Source organism: Mytilus galloprovincialis, chromosome 4, assembly GCF_965363235.1.
Source record: "Mytilus galloprovincialis chromosome 4, xbMytGall1.hap1.1, whole genome shotgun sequence".
Classification (NCBI taxonomy): Eukaryota; Metazoa; Mollusca; class Bivalvia; order Mytilida; family Mytilidae; genus Mytilus; species Mytilus galloprovincialis.
The window spans coordinates 104,832,126-104,852,933 of NC_134841.1; positions in this window are offsets into that span (position 1 = coordinate 104,832,126).

Sequence of the window (20,808 nt, forward strand, 5' to 3'; positions counted from 1 at the left end):
TGTTCCTTTAGATACTTTATGTATCTATTTCCTTGCCTGTAGTACTGTAAGCATGTGTTGCGTTCCCTTTAACACTATGAGTATCTATGCCATTCCTTGTAATACTGTAAGTATGTGTTGCATTCCCTTTGGTAGTTAATGTATCTACCCCCTTTCCTGTGGTACTTTGAGAATGTGTCGCGTTTCTGTAGATACTAAAAGTATCTATCCCTTTCCCAGTGGAACTGTAAGTATGGGTCTTTTTCCCTTTGATACTATAAGTGTCTATCCCCTTCTCTATGGTTCTGTAAGTATGTGTCGTGTTCCTTTTAATGCTATACGTATATATCCCCTCCTCTGTGGTACTGTAAGTATGTGTTGCATTCCCGTTTATACGAAATGTATCTATCCCCTTCCCTGTGGTACAGTTAGTCTGTGTCGCCTTCCCCTTGATACTATACGTGTCTATCCCCTTCCCTGCGCTACTGTAAGTATGTGTCGGCTTCCCTTTGATACAAGATGTACCTTTCCCATCCCCTGTGGTACTGTAAGTATGTGTCTGTTTCCATTTGATACTATAAGTATATATCCCCTTCCCTGTGGTACTGTTAGTATGTGTCATCTTCCCTTTGACATTATAAGTATCTACACCCTTCCTTGTGGTACTGTTAGTATGTGTTGCCTTCCTTTTGATACTATAAGTATCTATCGCCTTCCCTGTGGTACTGTAAGTATGTGTCGCGTTCATTTGGGTACTATGTGTAACTATCCCCTTCACTATTGTACTGTGAGTAGTGTTGCGTTCCCCTTGATACTATAAGTACCAATCATCTTCCCTGCGGTACTGTCAGTATATGTCGCGTTCCCTTTGATACTAAAAGTATATATATCCCCTCTCATATGGTACTGTAAGTATGTGTCGTGTTCCTTTAGATACTTTATGTATCTATCCCCGTGCATGTAGTACTGTAAGTATGTGTTTCGTTCCCTTTAACACTATGAGTATCTATGCCATTCCTTGTAATACTGTAAGTATGTGTTGCATTCCCTTTAATACTTAATGTATCTATCCCCTTCCCTGTGGTACTTTGAGAATGTGTCACGTTCCTTTAGATACTAAAAGTATCTATCCCCTTCCCAGTGGTACTGTAAGTATGTGTCTGTTTCCCTTTGATACCATAAGTATCTATCCCCTTCTCTGTGGTTCTGTAAGTATGTGTCGCGTTCCTTTTAATACTATACGTATCTATCCCCTTGTCTGTGGTACTGTAAGTATGTGTCGCGTTCCTTTTGGTATTATATGTACATATCTCCTTCCCTCTGGTACTGTAAGTATGTTTCGCCTTCCCTTTGTTACTATAAGTATCCATCCCTTTCCCTGTGGTACTATAAGTATGTGTCGTGTTCCTTTAGATACTTTATGTATCTATCACCTTGCCTGTGGTACTGTTAATATGTGTTGCGTTCCCTTTAATACTATGAGTATCTATGCCATTCCCTGTAATACTGTAAGTATGTGTTGTATTCCCGTTGATACTAAATGTATCTATCCCCTTCCCTGTTGTACTATTAGTATGTGTCGCCTTCCCCGTGATACTATAAGTATCTATCCCCTTCCCTGCGGTACTGTAAGTATGTGTCGGCTTCCCTTTGATACTAGATGTACCTTTCCCATCCCCTGTGGTACTGTAAGTATGTGTCTGTTTCCATTTGATACTATAAGTATATATCCCCTTCCCTGTGGTACTGTTAGTATGTGTCATCTTCCCTTTGACATTATAAGTATCTACACCCTTCCTTGTGGTACTGTTAGTATGTGTCGCCTTCCTTTTGATACTATAAGTATCTATCGCCTTCCCTGTGGTACTGTAAGTATGTGTCGCGTTCATTTGGGTACTATGTGTATCTATCCCCTTCACTGTTGTACTGTGAGTAGTGTTGCGTTCCCCTTGATACTATAAGTATCAATCATCTTCCCTGCGGTACTGTCAGTATATGTCGCGCTCCCTTTGATACTAAAAGTATATATCCCCTCTCATATGGTACTGTAAGTATGTGTCGTGTTCCTTTAGATACTTTATGTATCTATCCCCGTGCATGTAATACTGTAAGTATGTGTTTCGTTCCCTCTAACACTATGAGTATCTATGCCATTCCTTGTAATACTGTAAGTATGTGTTGCATTCCCATTAATACTTAATGTATCTGTCCCCTTCCCTGTGGTACTTTGAGAATGTGTCGCGTTCCTTTAGATACTAAAAGTATCTATCCCCTTCCCAGTGGTACTGTAAGTATGTGTCTGTTTCCCTTTGATACCATAAGTATATATCCCCTTGTCTGTGGTTCTGTAAGTATGTGTCGCGTTCCTTTTAATACTATACGTATCTATCCCCTTCTCTGTGGTACTGTAAGTATGTGTCGCGTTCCTTTTGGTATTATATGTATATATCCCCTTCCCTCTGGTACTGTAAGTATGTTTCGCCTTCCCTTTGATACTATAAGTATCTATCCCTTTCCCTGTGGTACTGTAAGTATGTGTCGTGTTCTTTTAGATACTTTATGTATCTATCACCTTGCCTGTCGTACTGTAAATATGTGTCGCGTTCCCTTTTATACTATGAGTATCTATGTCATTCCCTATAATACTGTAAGTATGTGTCGCGTTCCCGTTGATAATAAATGTATCTATCCCCTTCCCTGTTGTATTATCAGTATGTGTCGCCTTCCCCTTGATACTATACGTGTCTATCCCCTTCCCTGCGGTACTGTAAGTATGTGTTGGCTTCCCTTTGATACTAGATGTATCTATCCCCTCCCCTGTGGTACTGTAAGTATGTGTCTGTTTCCATTTGATACTATAAGTATCTATCCCTTCCCTGTGGTACTGTTAGTATGTGTCATCTTCCCTTTGACATTATAAGTATCTACACCCTTCCTTGTGGTACTGTTAGTATGCGTTGCCTTCCTTATGATACTATAAGTATCTATCGGCTTCCCTGTGGTACCGTAAGTTTGTGTCGCGTTCGTTTGGGTACTATATGTATCTATCCCATTCCCTGTTGTACTGTGAGTAGTGTTGCGTTCCCCTTGATACTATAAGTATCAATCATCTACCCTTCGGTACTGTCACTATGTGTCGCGTTCCTTTTGATACTAAACGTATCTATCACCTCTCATATGGTACTGTAAGTATGCGTCGCGTTCGTTTTGTTACTATAAGTACCCCTTGCCTGTGGTACTGTAAGTATGTGTCGCGTTCTCTTTAATACTATGAGTATCTATGCCATTCCCTGTAATAATGTAAGTATGTGTCGGGTTCCCTTTGATACTAAAAGTATCTATCCCTTCCTTGTGGTACTGTCAGTATGTGTCGCGTTCCCTTTGATACTGAAAGTATCTATCCTTTCCTTGTGGTACTGTCAGTATGTGTCGCGTTCACTTTGATACTAAAAGTTACTATCCCCTCTCATATGGTACTCTAAGTATGCGTCGCGTTCGTTTTGTTACTATTAGTATCTATCCCCTTGCCTGTGGTACTGTTAGTATGTGTCGCGTTCCTTTTGGTATTATATGTATATATCATCTTCCCTCTGGTACTGTAAGTATGTTTCGCCTTCCCTTTGATACTTTAAGTATATGTTCCCTTCCCAGTGGTACTGTAAGTATGTGTCACGTTTCCTTTGTTACTATATGTATCTATATCATTTCCAATGTTACTTTAAGTATGTGTCGCGTTCCATTTAATACTATAAGTATCTATCCCCCTTTCTGTGGTACTTTAAGTATGTGTCGAGTTCCTTTTGATACTATATGTATCTTTCCCCTTCCCTGTGGTACTGTAAGTATGTGTCGCATTCCCTTTAATTCTATGAGTATCTATGCCATTCCCTGTAATACTGTAAGTATGTGTCGCGTTCCCGTTGATACTAAATGTATCTATCCCCTTCCCTGTTGTATTATCAGTATGTGTCGCCTTCTCTTTGATACTATAAGTATCTATCCCCTTCCTTGTGGTACTGTCAGTACGTGTCGGCTTCCCTTTGATACTATAAGTATCTATCCCCTTCCCTGTGGTATATGAGAAAGTGTGGTGTTCCTTTAGATACTTATAGTATCTATGTAATACCTCATAGGTTTGCCTATGAGTTGATTGGTAAATATTATACCTCTAATAAGTAACTGACCACAAGGTGATTGTCTTGTCGTTTGGTCTTGATATTTGTATTTCAATTCTTAGGAAAATGCCGAGATGCTTCAGAATATATTATCAGTATTCAGCCAACACCTGTTAAATAATAGTGACACATCTTTTAGAACTATAACAGTTTTTTTAAGCATATGTTTCTTATTATTCAAGTTTATGGTTAAGGTTAGGATTACAATTGACTTTGCAAAGTACCTTAAACTTTATTTAAGCATATGTTGGCTATAATTGAAGATTAATGATGAAGTTAAGCTTAAAGTTAAGGTAAAGGTTAAGGTTAACTTTCCATTTAACCTTAATCATTTCTTAAGCTACCCCAAGGGTGACTGGGGTATAGAAATATGGTCACTTGGTCTTCTCCCGACCGGCAGAAAAAACGCTTCCTGAAGTGTTGCGTCCGTTTGGCTGTGCGGTATGTATCAAGTTCGCAGTCACGTCCGTCAGAAGGGGACGTTAAAGCCGATGTCTCGTGTAAAGAGAGTGCCACGCCCTTTGCACGTTAAGAACCCTTGCAACAACTCTTTGAGGGGTCCGTAGGTGGCGTTTTGCAAGGGAAAATTTCTGGCCCTATCCAATATACCCTCATTTTCCAGTGGCAGTCAAAATTTTCCCGACCATCATCCTAGATGGCCTCTATTACAACAACCTACCTATTGTATTTATTGTGAACTTGTTCTCGTCCTGAATATGCATGAAATATTTGTCACTGGACGTTAGGCAACCAGCAATCAATCAATCAATTTCTTGAGCATTTGTAGGCTATTTTTTAAGTGTAAGGTTAAAGTTAAGGTTAAGGTTGACGTCTTACTCAACCTTAATCTTTATTTCAGCATATGTTGGCTCTTATAGAAGATTAGGATTGAGGTTAAGCTTAAGGTTAAGGTTAAGGTTAATTTTTCGTTTAACCGAATAAAGGGTAAGGTTAAGGTTAAGGTTAACTTTCCATTTAACCTTAATAATTTCTTAAGCATTTGTAAGCTATTTTTTTAAGTTTAAGGTTAAAGTGAAGGTTGAGGTTGACGTTTACTCAACCTTAATCTTTATTTCAGCATATGTTGGCTCTTATTGAAGATTAGGATTGAGGTTAAGCTTAAGGTTAAGGTAAAGGTTAATTTTTCGTTTAACCGGTTAAAGGTTAAGGTTAAGGTTAACTTTCCATTTAAATTTAATCATTTCTTAAGCATTTGTAGGCTATTTTCTAAGTTTAAGGTTAAAGTTAAGGTTGAGGTTGACGTTTACTCAACCTTAATCTTTATTTCAGCATATGTTGGCTCTTATTGAGGATTAGGATTGTGGTTAAGTTTAAGGTTAAGGTTAAGGTTAATTTTTCGTTTACCCGGTTAAAGGTTAAGGTTAAGGTTAACTTTTCATTTAACGTTAATCATTTCTTAAGCATTTGTAGGCTATTTTTTAAGTTTAAGGTTAAAGTTAAGGTAAAGGTTGACGTTTACTCAACCTTAATCTTTATTTCAGCAAATGTTGGCTGTTATTGAAGATAAGGATTGAGTGTAAGCTTAAGGTTAAGGTTAAGGTTAATTTTTCGTTTAACCGGTTAAAGGTTAAGGTTAAGGTTAAGGTTAAGGTTAACTTTCCATTTAACCTTAATCATTGCTTAAGCATTTGTCGGCTATTTCTGAAGTTTAAGGTTAAAGTTAAGGTTAAGGTTGACGTTTACTAAACCTTAATCTTTATTTCAGCATATGTTGGCTCTTATTGAAGATTAGGATTGTGGTTAAAATTAAGGTTAAGGTTAAGGTTAATTTTTCGTTTACCCGGTTAAAGGTTAAGGTTAAGGTTAACTTTGTATTTAAATTTAATCATGTCTTAAGCATTTGTAGGCTATTTTTTTAAGTTGAAGGTTAAAGTTAAGGTTGAGGTTGACGTTTACTCAACCTTAATCTTTATTTCAGCATATGTTGGCTCTTATTAAAGATTAGGATTGAGGTTAAGCTAAAGGTTAAGGTTAAGGTTAATTTTTCGTTAAACCGGTTAAAGGTTAAGGTTAAGGTTAACTTTTAATTTAACTTTAATCATTTCTTGAGCATTTGTAGGCTATTTTTTTTAGTTGAAGGTTAAAGTTAAACTTGAGGTTGACGTTTACTCAATCTTAATCTTTATTTCAGCATATGTTGGCTCTTATTGAAGATTAGGATTGTAGTTAAGGTTCAGGTTAAGGTTAAGGTTAATTTTTCGTTTAACTGGTTAAAGGTTAAGGTTAAGGTTAACTTTTTATTTAACTTTAATCATTTCTTGAGCATTTGTAGGCTATCTTTTTTAGTTTAAGGTTAAAGTTAAAGTTGAGGTTGACGTTTACTCAACCTTAATCTTTATTTCAGCATATGTTGATTCTTATTGAAGATTAGGATTGAGGTTAAGCTTAATGTTAAGGTTAAGGTTAATTTTTCGTTTAACCTATTAAAGGTTAAGGTTAAGGTTAAGGTTAACTTTTCATTTAACCTTAATCATTTCTTAAGCATTTGTAGGCTTTTTTTTAAGTTTAAGGTTAAAGTTAAGGTTAAGGTTGACGTTTACTCAACCTTAATCTTTATTTCAGCATATGTTGGCTCTTATTAACGATTAGTATTGAAGTTAAGCTTAAGGTTAAGGTTAAGGTTAATTTTTCGTTTAACCGGTTAAAGGTTAAGGTTAAGGTTAAGGTTAAGGTTTAGGTTAACTTTCCATTTAACTTTAATCATTTCTTAAGCATTTATAGGCTATTTTTTAAGTTTAAGGTTAAAGTGAAGGTTGAGGTTGACGTTTACTCAACCTTAATCTTTATTTCAGCATATATTGGCTCTTATTGAAGATAAGAATTGAGGTTAAGCTTAAGGTTAAGGTTAAGGTTAATTTTTCGTTTAACCGGTTAAAGGTTAAGGTTAAGGTTAACTTTCCATTTAATTTTAATCATTTCTTAAGCATTTGTAGGCTATTTTTTAAGTTTAAGTTTAAAGTTAAAGTTGAGGTTGACGTTTACTCAACCTTAATTTTTATTTCAGCATATGTTGGCTCTTATTGAAGATTAGGATTGAGGTTAAGCTTAAGGTTAAGGTTAAGGTTAATTTTTCGTTTAACCGGTTAAAGGTTAAGGTTAAGGTTAAGGTTAAGGTTAACTTTTCATTGAACCTTAATCATTTCTTAAGCATTTGTAGGCTATTTTTTAAGTTTTAGGTTAAAGTTAAGGTTAAGGTTGACGTTTACTCAACCTTAATCTTTATTTCAGCATATGTTGGCCTTTATTGAAGATTAGGATTGAGGTTAAGCTTAAGGTTAAGGTTAAGGTTAATTTTTCGTTTACCCGGTTAAAGGTTAAGGTTAAGGTTAAGGTTAACTTTCCATTTAACCTTAATCATTTCTTAAGCATTTGTAGGCTATTTTTTAAGTTTAAGGTTAAAGTTAAGGTTAAGGTTGACGTTTACTCAACCTTAATCTTTATTTCAGCATATGTTGGCTCTTATTAAAGATTAGGATTGAGGTTAAGCTTAAGGTTAAGGTTAAGTTTAATTTTTCGTTTAACCGGTTAAAGGGTATGGTTAAGGATAAGGTTAAGGTTAACTTTTCATTTAACCTTAATCATTTCTTAAGCATTTGTAGGCTATGTTATAAGTTTAAGGTTAAAGTTAAGGTTAAGGTAGGCGTTTACTCAACCTTAATCTTTATTTCAGCATATGTTGGCTCTTATTGAAGATTATGATTGAGGTTAAGCCCAAGGTTAAGGTTAAGGTTAATTTTTCGTTGAACCGGTTAAAGGTTAAGGTTAAGGTTTAGGTTAACTTTCCATTTAACTTTAATCATTTCTTAAGCATTTGTAGGCTATTTTTTAAGTTTGAGGTTAAAGTTAAAGTTGAGGTTGACGTTTACTCAACCTGAATCTTTATTTCAGCATGTGTTGGCTCTTATTGAAGATTAGGATTGAGGTTAAGCTTAAGGTTAAGGTTAGGGTTAATTTTTCGTTTAACCGGTTAAAAGTTAAGGTTAAGGTTAAGGTTAACTTTTCATTTAACCTTAATTATTTCTTAAGCATTTGTAGGCTTTTTTTAAGTTTAAGGTTAAAGTTAAGGTTAAGGTTGACATTTACTCAATCTTAATCTTTATTTCAGCATATGTTGGCTCTTATTGCAAATTTGGATTAAGGTTAAGGTTAAGGTTAAGGTTAAGGTTAAGGTTAACTTTCCATTTAACTTTAATCATTTCTTAAGCATTTGTAGGCTATTATTTAAGTTTAAGGTTAAAGTTAAAGTTGAGGTTGACGTTTACTCAACCTTAATCTTTATTTCAGCATGTGTTTGCTCTTATTGAAGATTAGGATTATTGTTTAGCTGAAGGTTAAGGTTAAGGTTAATTTTTCGTTTAACCGGTTAAAGGTTAAGGTTAAGGTTAACCTTCCATTTAATTTTAATCATTTCTTAAGCATTTGTAAGCTATTTTTTAAGTTTAAGGTTAAAGTTAAAGTTGAGGTTGACGTTTACTCAACCTTCATCTTTATTTCAGCATATGTTGGCTCTTATTGAAGATTAGGATTGAGGTCAAGCTTAATGTTAAGGTTAAGGTTAATTTTTCGTTTAACCGATTAAAGGTTAAGGTTAAGGTTAAGGTTAACTTTTCATTTAACCTTAATCATTTCTTAAGCATTTGTAGGCTTTTTTTTAAGTTGAAGGTTAAAGTTAAGGTTAAGGTTGACGTTTACTCAACCTTAATCTTTATTTCAGCATATGTTGGCTCTTATTAAAGATTAGTATTGAAGTTAAGCTTAAGGTTAAGGTTAAGGTTAATTTTTCGTTTAACAGGTTAAAGGTTAAGGTTAAGGTTAAGGTTAAGGTTAAGGTTAACTTTCCATTTAACTTTAATCATTTCTTAAGCATTTGAAGGCTATTTGTTAAGTTTAAGGTTACAGTTAAGGTTGAGGTTGACGTTTACTCAACCTTAATCTTTATTTCAGCATGTGTTGGCTCTTATTGAAGATTAGGATTATGGTTAAGCTGAAGGTTAAGGTTAAGGTTAATTTTTCGTTTAAACGGTTAAAGGTTAAGGTTAAGGTTAAGGTTTAGGTTAACTTTCCATTTAACCTTAATCATTTCTTAAGCATTTGTAGGCTTTTTTTTAAGTTTAAGGTTAAAATTAAGGTTGAGGTTGACGTTTACTCAACCTTAATTTTGATTTCAGCATATGTTGGCTCTTATTGAAGATTAGGATTGAGGTTAAGCATAAGGTTAAGGTTAAGGTAAATTTTTCATTTAACCGGTTAAAGGTTAAGGTTAAGGTTAAGGTTAACTTTCCATTGAACCTTAATCATTTCTAAAGCATGTGTAGGCTTTTTTTTAAGTTTAAGGTTAAAGTTAAGGTTGAGGTTGACGTTTAATCAACCTTAATCTTTTTTTCAGCATATGTTGGCTCTTATTGAAGATTAGGATTGAGTGTAAGCTTAAGGTTAAAGGTAAAGGTAATTTTTTTGTTTATCCGGTTAAAGGTTAAGGTTAAGGCTAAGGTTAACTTTCCATTTAACTTTGATGATTTCTTAAGCATTTGTAGGCTATATTTTAAGTTTAAGGTTAAAGTTAAGGTTGAGGTTGACGTTTACTCAACCTTAATCTTTATTCCAGCATATGTTGGCTCTTATTGAAGATTAGGATTGAGGTTTTGCTTAAGGTTAAGGTTAAGGTTAATTTTCGTTAACCCGGTTAAAGGTTAAGTTTAAGGTTAAGGTTAAGGTTAACTTTCCATTGAACCTTAATCATTTCTAAAGCATGTGTAGACTATTTTTTAAGTTTAAGGTTAAAGTTAAGGTTAAAGGGATAATTCGCGATTTTTCACTTATCATCTTATTATGTTCATAATACCATAAAAAACATATTCACCAAGTTTTATTTTGATATGAAATCTAATAAAGAAGAAAATTGGGAATTATTAATTTTATTTCTTGAAGCTTCCAGACTTATGTGACGTAGTTTAAGTCTTTGATGCATGCCGGGAGTGAAAATATCTCATTTAAGTCTTGTTCGTTAACAATCTAATTACGCGATTTAAAGCGCATCGACGACTTTTGGTGTAGCTATTAACCAACGAAAAATAAGTGATAGCCATGCAACTTTTAAAATTAGATCGTGTGGATATTTTAAAACGAATTTTAATAATAAAATTAATTCATACATAGAACATTTTTATGATTTGTTTTGTACAAATACTTTAAACAAACATATGAAATTGACATGATCAATAGTGTATTAAAAATACATGTTTGTATTCTGACGTTTTTGCTTCATTACAGCAAACATTTTAACTTGCTTGTACGGAGGAAATAAAATGTGTATTGTTTTGTGACACCTAAAGAATGTTGAATGCGTAGGTTAACTCAAGGTAATTAAAAGATTAGCATTATGTAATTCTAATCCTTTGATCCTCATTCAGTGAAATCTAGGCGTCACGGTTCACTGGCATTCAGGTGTGAACAACATAATTGTAAACGGGACTCCGACAAAATTTCAGACACATGAATGTAAAAAAAAAATTAAAATTAATTAACGGGAATAATAAGATCGCACAATAACTGGATAGCTGTTGTATATTTTTATATTTTGCATAAGATCACTTTTTAATGAATTATGACTTTTGATTACTTTAGTAACGATAAAACACTGAATTATTTTAATTGGAGAATTTATAAATAAAAATAGCCTTCTAAACACGAGTTTATGAACTAAAAATTGTACTATTTCAAATAAGGATCGGCAGCCTTAAATATTCCAAACAGATTATTAACAATTGCAATTATATATTTTAGTCCATCCAAAGTGATCTTTAATTACCTATTTAGAAATTAATGTGCTCATCAAAATATTTTAAATCTGACAACACATGAAGACTTCAGATATTTAAAAAGAAAAATGTTTAAAAAAATTGACAGGAAATTAAAGGATCTAATTGGAATGGAATCGACAAATTACGAACAGATATGCTTTTCAAGTGTGAAAAACATCAACAAAATTTATACATAATCGGGAATATGTCCTTCTTAAAATACTCTTCGTCTCACACCGTAACTATATATAATACTTTAGCTATTTGACCAACGATGTATAAAAAAAGACAACGAATTTAATGTCATCCTTCCCTATTTTCAAATGTAATTATAAGTCTGTTTCAACTGGCAAGAATACCACTAAAGCGGACAAGCAGTTTCTTTAAATTGCTGTCATTGAATATCTAGAGAAAAAATAAATCCCGAAATTGATTTGAAACTTTGATACTCTATAGTTTTCCCGGAAAATATTCACATCCCTCGGTATAAGTGTACTTCCAGTGGCGTATGCATTTTGGAACAATTGTGACGAAGACGAATTTCTTCCTTTTTTCGAGAACAATCTAATTGAATTATAAATGTCCATAACTTCGATGAGCCAAATAAAGTAATATATCGACCTGTGTTTAAATCTCTTCTTCTTCTCCTTCTTCGTTTGGTATACAATAATCTATCGACATTTGATGATTACTTACTGTTGGCATACGTGGACTTTTCATTTTACAAAACTTTTACCCCAATTTACGCAAAATATATTATTCTTTCTTATGTTCTATCAGAGACATATATATGTCTCTGGTTCTATGTATAAATGTATATATTTTAATTTGCGCTATAGTTCCGTAACTTATAATCCAGGCGTATATACGAATGGTCGACTAGTGCGTACCTTTTTTTAAATCAATATATTTCTGGTATGTTCCAATCTGTCCTTCACCATTGACAACGAGTATATATTACATTTTACCAAATTTACTCTTGGATTTTTTTTTTATTTCATCAGATCTGTTGGTTTTTTTTGGTATTATTTATATTTTTATAAATAATTTTCTTTTAACCAGAAATGTTATTCATAAACAAGCGTATATGTTTAGTAATGACTATATATTATATCACTTTCGGACACGCAAGATAGAGATGTATATTATACACCTAATAGTTCAAAATGGAAAGTTATAAGTTATCGGCCGTGTACACTTATCAATACAATAAGAAGTGAAACGATGCATGAATTTGCAAACTCGACAGGAAATCGCTTGAATACCTGGACGTGTCACCTCACACCCCCTACAATACCTTTGGGAGTAATACCTTTAGCCATGCGGGTGATCAGTGGAGCGAAGATCCTAATTTATTTGAATAAAGTTTATTACATAAAAGAATTATGAACTAATTAGATTGCCGAAAACAATTCAAGTTTCACGGAAGACTTATTTATGATTTGAAATTTTGACCTTTTCACTAATTCCTATATTATCAGTCTTAAAATAACAGATCATGGTTATTAAAAAAAAAAGAAAATTTTCCGTATCAAGTAACTAGTCGGATAAAACAACCGTACGATTGACGAGATATCGACACGCAATTACGACTACATCGGGTTACTGTAGTTCTGGTCCTTAGACATATCGCGACTGCAAATCGGACAAGGTGACAAAATGGCCGACCGGAGAGAATTGATACACTAAATTTAAAATCGATGGTGATCTCTTATCTAGCAGAATAAAACTTTAATACCTATGAATTTGAGCAATTTTATACAAAATAAACATAATATCAATTTTTGATTTTTTTGCGAAGTTTCCCTTTAAGGTTGACGTTTACTCAACCTTAATCTTTATTTCAGCATATGTTGGCTCTTATTGCAGATTTGGATTAAGGTTAAGGTTAAGGTTAAGGTTAAGGTTAAGGTTAACTTTCCATTTAACTTTAATCATTTCTTAAGCATTTGTAGGCTATTATTTAAGTTTAAGATTAAAGTTAAAGTTGAGGTTAGGGTTAGGGTTCGGGTTAGGGTTAGGGTTAGGGTTAGGGTTAGGGTTAGGGTTAGGGTTAGGGTTAGGGTTAGGTTAGGGTTAGGGTTAGGGTTAGGGTTAGGGTTAGGGTTAGGGTTAGGGTTTAGGGTTAGGGTTAGGGTTAGGGTTAGGGTTAGGGTTAGGGTTAGGTTAGGGTTAGGGTTAGGGTTAGGGTTAGGGTTAGGGTTAGGGTTAGGGTTAGGGTTAGGGTTAGGGTTAGGTTAGGGTTAGGGTTAGGGTTAGGGTTAGGGTTAGGGTTAGGGTTAGGGTTAGGGTTAGGTTAGGGTTAGGGTTAGGGTTAGGGTTAGGGTTAGGGTTAGGGTTAGGGTTAGGGTAGTATACTTTGACGAGATTTGTGAGGTGCCCTTTTTCACTTCTGCGCATGTCTGCCCTTTTCTGTGACTGCGCATGCGTGAGAAGGGTTAGGGTTAGGGTTAGGGTTAGGGTTAGCGTTTAGGTTAGGGTTAGTGTTAGTGTTAGTGTTTGGGTTTGGGTTATTTAAAAATATTTCTAAGTACAGAGTATGAAAATTGCCTTTGACTTCAATCTTCAAACAGATGTAGAATGAATTTGAATAGAGATATCTTCTTAAAGTTAACTGTTCCTAAAAGATGGAAAGGCGATCTAGAGGATGAAAACGTATTGGTATCACTGAAGTGTACGGCCGCACTCTCCGACCTCACTGCATGATAATTGAAAGATTATTTTTTATTTTTTTTTTTTTCAAACATCATAACCGGACCCCCATCCATACACAACTCTTTCTTTTAAGAAGTTCGTGAAAAACTTAACACGAAACTGCAATAGGTTATCCTTCTACACTTACCCGTTCCGAGATAAAGTAAGGCCTCCAAATCAACAATTTTAACACATTTGGGATTTGGGTTAGGGTAAGTGTTTGACCCAAACCCTAACCCAAACACTAACCCTAACCCTAACCTTAACACTAACCCAAACCCTAACGCTAACCCTAACCTAAACACTAACCCAAACCCTAACCCAAACACTAACCCTAACCTTAACACTAACCCAAACCCTAACCCAAACCCTAACACTAACCCTAACCTAAACACTAACCCAAACCCTAACACTAACCCTAACCCTAACCCTAACCCTAATTAGGGTTAACCCTAACCCTAACCCTAACCCTAACCCTAACCCTAACCCAAATCCTAACCCAAACACTAACACTAACCCTAACCTAAACCCTAACCCTAACCTAAACCCTATTTAAGGGTTTGGGTTAGGGTTTGGGTTAGGGTTAGGGTTTGGGTTAGGGTTAGGGTTAGGGTTAGGGTTAGGGTTAGGGTTAGGGTTAGGGTTAACCCTAATTAAGGGTTTGGGTTAGGGTTTGGGTCAGGGTTAGGGTTAGGTTTTGAGTAAGGGTCAAGGTCAGGGACATGGTAGTATACTTTGACGAGATTTGTGAGGTGCCCTTTTTCACTTCTGCGCATGTCTGCCCTTTTCTGTGACTGCGCATGCGTGAGAAGGGTTAGGGTTAGGGTTAGGGTTAGGGTTAGCGTTTAGGTTAGGGTTAGTGTTAGTGTTAGTGTTTGGGTTTGGGTTATTTAAAAATATTTCTAAGTACAGAGTATGAAAATTGCCTTTGACTTCAATCTTCAAACAGATGTAGAATGAATTTGAATAGAGATATCTTCTTAAAGTTAACTGTTCCTAAAAGATGGAAAGGCGATCTAGAGGATGAAAACGTATTGGTATCACTGAAGTGTACGGCCGCACTCTCCGACCTCACTGCATGATAATTGAAAGATTATTTTTTTTTTTTTTTTTTTCAAACATCATAACCGGACCCCCATCCATACACAACTCTTTCTTTTAAGAAGTTCGTGAAAAACTTAACACGAAACTGCAATAGGTTATCCTTCTACACTTACCCGTTCCGAGATAAAGTAAGGCCTCCAAATCAACAATTTTAACACATTTGGGATTTGGGTTAGGGTAAGTGTTTGACCCAAACCCTAACCCAAACACTAACCCTAACCCTAACCTTAACACTAATCCAAACCCTAACGCTAACCCTAACCTAAACACTAACCCAAACCCTAACCCAAACACTAACCCTAACCTTAACACTAACCCAAACCCTAACCCAAACCCTAACACTAACCCTAACCTAAACACTAACCCAAACCCTAACACTAACCCTAACCCTAATTAGGGTTAACCCTAACCCTAACCCTAACCCTAACCCTAACCCAAACCTAACCCAAACACTAACACTAACCCTAACCTAAACCCTAACCCTAACCTAAACCCTATTTAAGGGTTTGGGTTAGGGTTTGGGTTAGGGTTAGGGTTTGGGTTAGGGTTAGGGTTAGGGTTAGGGTTAGGGTTAGGGTTAAGGGTTAGGGTTAGGGTTAGGGTTAGGGTTAGGGTTAGGGTTAGGGTTAGGGTTAGGGTTAGGGTTAGGGTTAGGGTTAGGGTTAGGGTTAGGGTTAGGGTTAGGGTTAGGGTTAGGGTTAGGGTTAGGGTTAGGGTTAGGGTTAGGGTTAGGGTTAGGGTTAGGGTTAGGGTTAGGGTTAGGGTTAGGGTTAGGGTTAGGGTTAGGGTTAGGGTTAGGGTTAGGGTTAGGGTTAGGGTTAGGGTTAGGGTTAGGGTTAGGGTTAGGGTTAGGGTTAGGGTTAGGGTTAGGGTTAGGGTTAGGGTTAGGGTTAGGGTTAGGGTTAGGGTTAGGGTTAGGGTTAGGGTTAGGGTTAGGGTTAGGGTTAGGGTTAGGGTTAGGGTTAGGGTTAGGGTTAGGGTTAGGGTTAGGGTTAGGGTTAGGGTTAGGGTTAGGGTTAGGGTTAGGGTTAGGGTTAGGGTTAGGGTTAGGGTTAGGTTAGGGTTAGGGTTAGGGTTAGGGTTAGGGTTAGGGTTAGGGTTAGGGTTAGGGTTAGGGTTAGGGTTAGGGTTAGGGTTAGGGTTAGGGTTAGGGTTAGGGTTAGGGTTAGGGTTAGGGTTAGGGTTAGGGTTAGGGTTAGGGTTAGGGTTAGGGTTAGGGTTAGGGTTAGGGTTAGGGTTAGGGTTAGGGTTAGGGTTAGGGTTAGGGTTAGGGTTAGGGTTAGGGTTAGGGTTAGGGTTAGGGTTAGGGTTAGGGTTAGGGTTAGGGTTAGGGTTAGGGTTAGGGTTAGGGTTAGGGTTAGGGTTAGGGTTAGGGTTAGGGTTAGGGTTAGGGTTAGGGTTAGGGTTAGGGTTAGGGTTAGGGTTAGGGTTAGGGTTAGGGTTAGGGTTAGGGTTAGGGTTAGGGTTAGGGTTAGGGTTAGGGTTAGGGTTAGGGTTAGGGTTAGGGTTAGGGTTAGGGTTAGGGTTAGGGTTAGGGTTAGGGTTAGGGTTAGGGTTAGGGTTAGGGTTAGGGTTAGGGTTAGGGTTAGGGTTAGGGTTAGGGTTAGGGTTAGGGTTAGGGTTAGGGTTAGGGTTAGGGTTAGGGTTAGGGTTAGGGTTAGGGTTAGGGTTAGGGTTAGGGTTAGGGTTAGGGTTAGGGTTAGGGTTAGGGTTAGGGTTAGGGTTAGGGTTAGGGTTAGGGTTAGGGTTAGGGTTAGGGTTAGGGTTAGGGTTAGGGTTAGGGTTAGGGTTAGGGTTAGGGTTAGGGTTAGGGTTAGGGTTAGGGTTAGGGTTAGGGTTAGGGTTAGGGTTAGGGTTAGGGTAGTATACTTTGACGAGATTTGTGAGGTGCCCTTTTTCACTTCTGCGCATGTCTGCCCTTTTCTGTGACTGCGCATGCGTGAGAAGGGTTAGGGTTAGGGTTAGGGTTAGGGTTAGGGTTAGGGTTAGCGTTTAGGTTAGGGTTAGTGTTAGTGTTAGTGTTTGGGTTTGGGTTATTTAAAAATATTTCTAAGTACAGAGTATGAAAATTGCCTTCGACTTCAATCTTCAAACAGATGTAGAATGAATTTGAATAGAGATATCTTCTTAAAGTTAACTGTTCCTAAAAGATGGAAAGGCGATCTAGAGGATGAAAACGTATTGGTATCACTGAAGTGTACGGCCGCACTCTCCGACCTCACTGCATGATAATTGAAAGATTATTTTTTTTTTTTTTTTTTCAAACATCATAACCGGACCCCCATCCATACACAACTCTTTCTTTTAAGAAGTTCGTGAAAAACTTAACACGAAACTGCAATAGGTTATCCTTCTACACTTACCCGTTCCGAGATAAAGTAAGGCCTCCAAATCAACAATTTTAACACATTTGGGATTTGGGTTAGGGTAAGTGTTTGACCCAAACCCTAACCCAAACACTAACCCTAACCCTAACCCAAACACTAACACTAACCCTAACCTTAACACTAACCCAAACCCTAACACTAACCCTAACCTAAACACTAACCCAAACCCTAACCCAAACACTAACACTAACCCTAACCTTAACACTAACCCAAACCCTAACACTAACCCTAACCTAAACACTAACCCAAACCCTAACACTAACCCTAACCTAAACACTAACCCAAACCCTAACCCAAACCCTAACACTAACCCTAACCTAAACACTAACCCAAACCCTAACACTAACCCTAACCTAAACACTAACCCAAACCCTAACACTAACCCTAACCCTAACCCTAACCCTAATTAGGGTTAACCCTAACCCTAACCCTAACCCTAACCCAAACCCTAACCCAAACACTAACACTAACCCTAACCTAAACCCTAACCCTAACCTAAACCCTATTTAAGGGTTTGGGTTAGGGTTTGGGTTAGGGTTAGGGTTTGGGTTAGGGTTAGGGTTAGGGTTAGGGTTAGGGTTAACCCTAATTAAGGGTTTGGGTTAGGGTTTGGGTCAGGGTTAGGGTTAGGTTTTGAGTAAGGGTCAAGGTCAGGGACATGGTAGTATACTTTGACGAGATTTGTGAGGTGCCCTTTTTCACTTCTGCGCATGTCTGCCCTTTTCTGTGACTGCGCATGCGTGAGAAGGGTTAGGGTTAGGGTTAGGGTTAGGGTTAGGGTTAGGGTTAGCGTTAGCGTTTAGGTTAGGGTTAGTGTTAGTGTTAGTGTTTGGGTTTGGGTTATTTAAAAATATTTCTAAGTACAGAGTATGAAAATTGCCTTCGACTTCAATCTTCAAACAGATGTAGAATGAATTTGAATAGAGATATCTTCTTAAAGTTAACTGTTCCTAAAAGATGGAAAGGCGATCTAGAGGATGAAAACGTATTGGTATCACTGAAGTGTACGGCCGCACTCTCCGACCTCACTGCATGATAATTGAAAGATTATTTTTTTTTTTTTTTTTTCAAACATCATAACCGGACCCCCATCCATACACAACTCTTTCTTTTAAGAAGTTCGTGAAAAACTTAACACGAAACTGCAATAGGTTATCCTTCTACACTTACCCGTTCCGAGATAAAGTAAGGCCTCCAAATCAACAATTTTAACACATTTGGGATTTGGGTTAGGGTAAGTGTTTGACCCAAACCCTAACCCAAACACTAACCCTAACCCTAACCCAAACACTAACACTAACCCTAACCTTAACACTAACCCAAACCCTAACACTAACCCTAACCTAAACACTAACCCAAACCCTAACCCAAACACTAACACTAACCCTAACCTTAACACTAACCCAAACCCTAACACTAACCCTAACCTAAACACTAACCCAAACCCTAACACTAACCCTAACCTAAACACTAACCCAAACCCTAACCCAAACCCTAACACTAACCCTAACCTAAACACTAACCCAAACCCTAACACTAACCCTAACCTAAACACTAACCCAAACCCTAACACTAACCCTAACCCTAACCCTAACCCTAATTAGGGTTAACCCTAACCCTAACCCTAACCCTAACCCAAACCCTAACCCAAACACTAACACTAACCCTAACCTAAACCCTAACCCTAACCTAAACCCTATTTAAGGGTTTGGGTTAGGGTTTGGGTTAGGGTTAGGGTTTGGGTTAGGGTTAGGGTTAGGGTTAGGGTTAGGGTTAACCCTAATTAAGGGTTTGGGTTAGGGTTTGGGTCAGGGTTAGGGTTAGGGTTAGGGTTAGGGTTAGGGTTAGGGTTAGGGTTAGGGTTAGGGTTAGGGTTAGGGTTAGGGTTAGGGTTAGGGTTAGGGTTAGGGTTAGGGTTAGGGTTAGGGTTAGGGTTAGGGTTAGGGTTAGGGTTAGGGTTAGGGTTAGGGTTAGGGTTAGGGTTAGGGTTAGGGTTAGGGTTAGGGTTAGGGTTAGGGTTAGGGTTAGGGTTAGGGTTAGGGTTAGGGTTAGGGTTAGGGTTAGGGTTAGGGTTAGGGTTAGGGTTAGGGTTAGGGTTAGGGTTAGGGTTAGGGTTAGGGTTAGGGTTAGGGTTAGGGTTAGGGTTAGGGTTAGGGTTAGGGTTAGGGTTAGGGTTAGGGTTAGGGTTAGGGTTAGGGTTAGGGTTAGGGTTAGGGTTAGGGTTAGGGTTAGGGTTAGGGTTAGGGTTAGGGTTAGGGTAGTATACTTTGACGAGATTTGTGAGGTGCCCTTTTTCACTTCTGCGCATGTCTGCCCTTTTCTGTGACTGCGCATGCGTGAGAAGGGTTAGGGTTAGGGTTAGGGTTAGGGTTAGGGTTAGGGTTAGCGTTTAGGTTAGGGTTAGTGTTAGTGTTAGTGTTTGGGTTTGGGTTATTTAAAAATATTTCTAAGTACAGAGTATGAAAATTGCCTTCGACTTCAATCTTCAAACAGATGTAGAATGAATTTGAATAGAGATATCTTCTTAAAGTTAACTGTTCCTAAAAGATGGAAAGGCGATCTAGAGGATGAAAACGTATTGGTATCACTGAAGTGTACGGCCGCACTCTCCGACCTCACTGCATGATAATTGAAAGATTATTTTTTTTTTTTTTTTTTCAAACATCATAACCGGACCCCCATCCATACACAACTCTTTCTTTTAAGAAGTTCGTGAAAAACTTAACACGAAACTGCAATAGGTTATCCTTCTACACTTACCCGTTCCGAGATAAAGTAAGGCCTCCAAATCAACAATTTTAACACATTTGGGATTTGGGTTAGGGTAAGTGTTTGACCCAAACCCTAACCCAAACACTAACCCTAACCCTAACCCAAACACTAACACTAACCCTAACCTTAACACTAACCCAAACCCTAACACTAACCCTAACCTAAACACTAACCCAAACCCTAACCCAAACACTAACACTAACCCTAACCTTAACACTAACCCAAACCCTAACACTAACCCTAACCTAAACACTAACCCAAACCCTAACACTAACCCTAACCTAAACACTAACCCAAACCCTAACCCAAACCCTAACACTAACCCTAACCTAAACACTAACCCAAACCCTAACACTAACCCTAACCTAAACACTAACCCAAACCCTAACACTAACCCTAACCCTAACCCTAACCCTAATTAGGGTTAACCCTAACCCTAACCCTAACCCTAACCCAAACCCTAACCCAAACACTAACACTAACCCTAACCTAAACCCTAACCCTAACCTAAACCCTATTTAAGGGTTTGGGTTAGGGTTTGGGTTAGGGTTAGGGTTTGGGTTAGGGTTAGGGTTAGGGTTAGGGTTAGGGTTAACCCTAATTAAGGGTTTGGGTTAGGGTTTGGGTCAGGGTTAGGGTTAGGTTTTGAGTAAGGGTCAAGGTCAGGGACATGGTAGTATACTTTGACGAGATTTGTGAGGTGCCCTTTTTCACTTCTGCGCATGTCTGCCCTTTTCTGTGACTGCGCATGCGTGAGAAGGGTTAGGGTTAGGGTTAGGGTTAGGGTTAGGGTTAGGGTTAGCGTTTAGGTTAGGGTTAGTGTTAGTGTTAGTGTTTGGGTTTGGGTTATTTAAAAATATTTCTAAGTACAGAGTA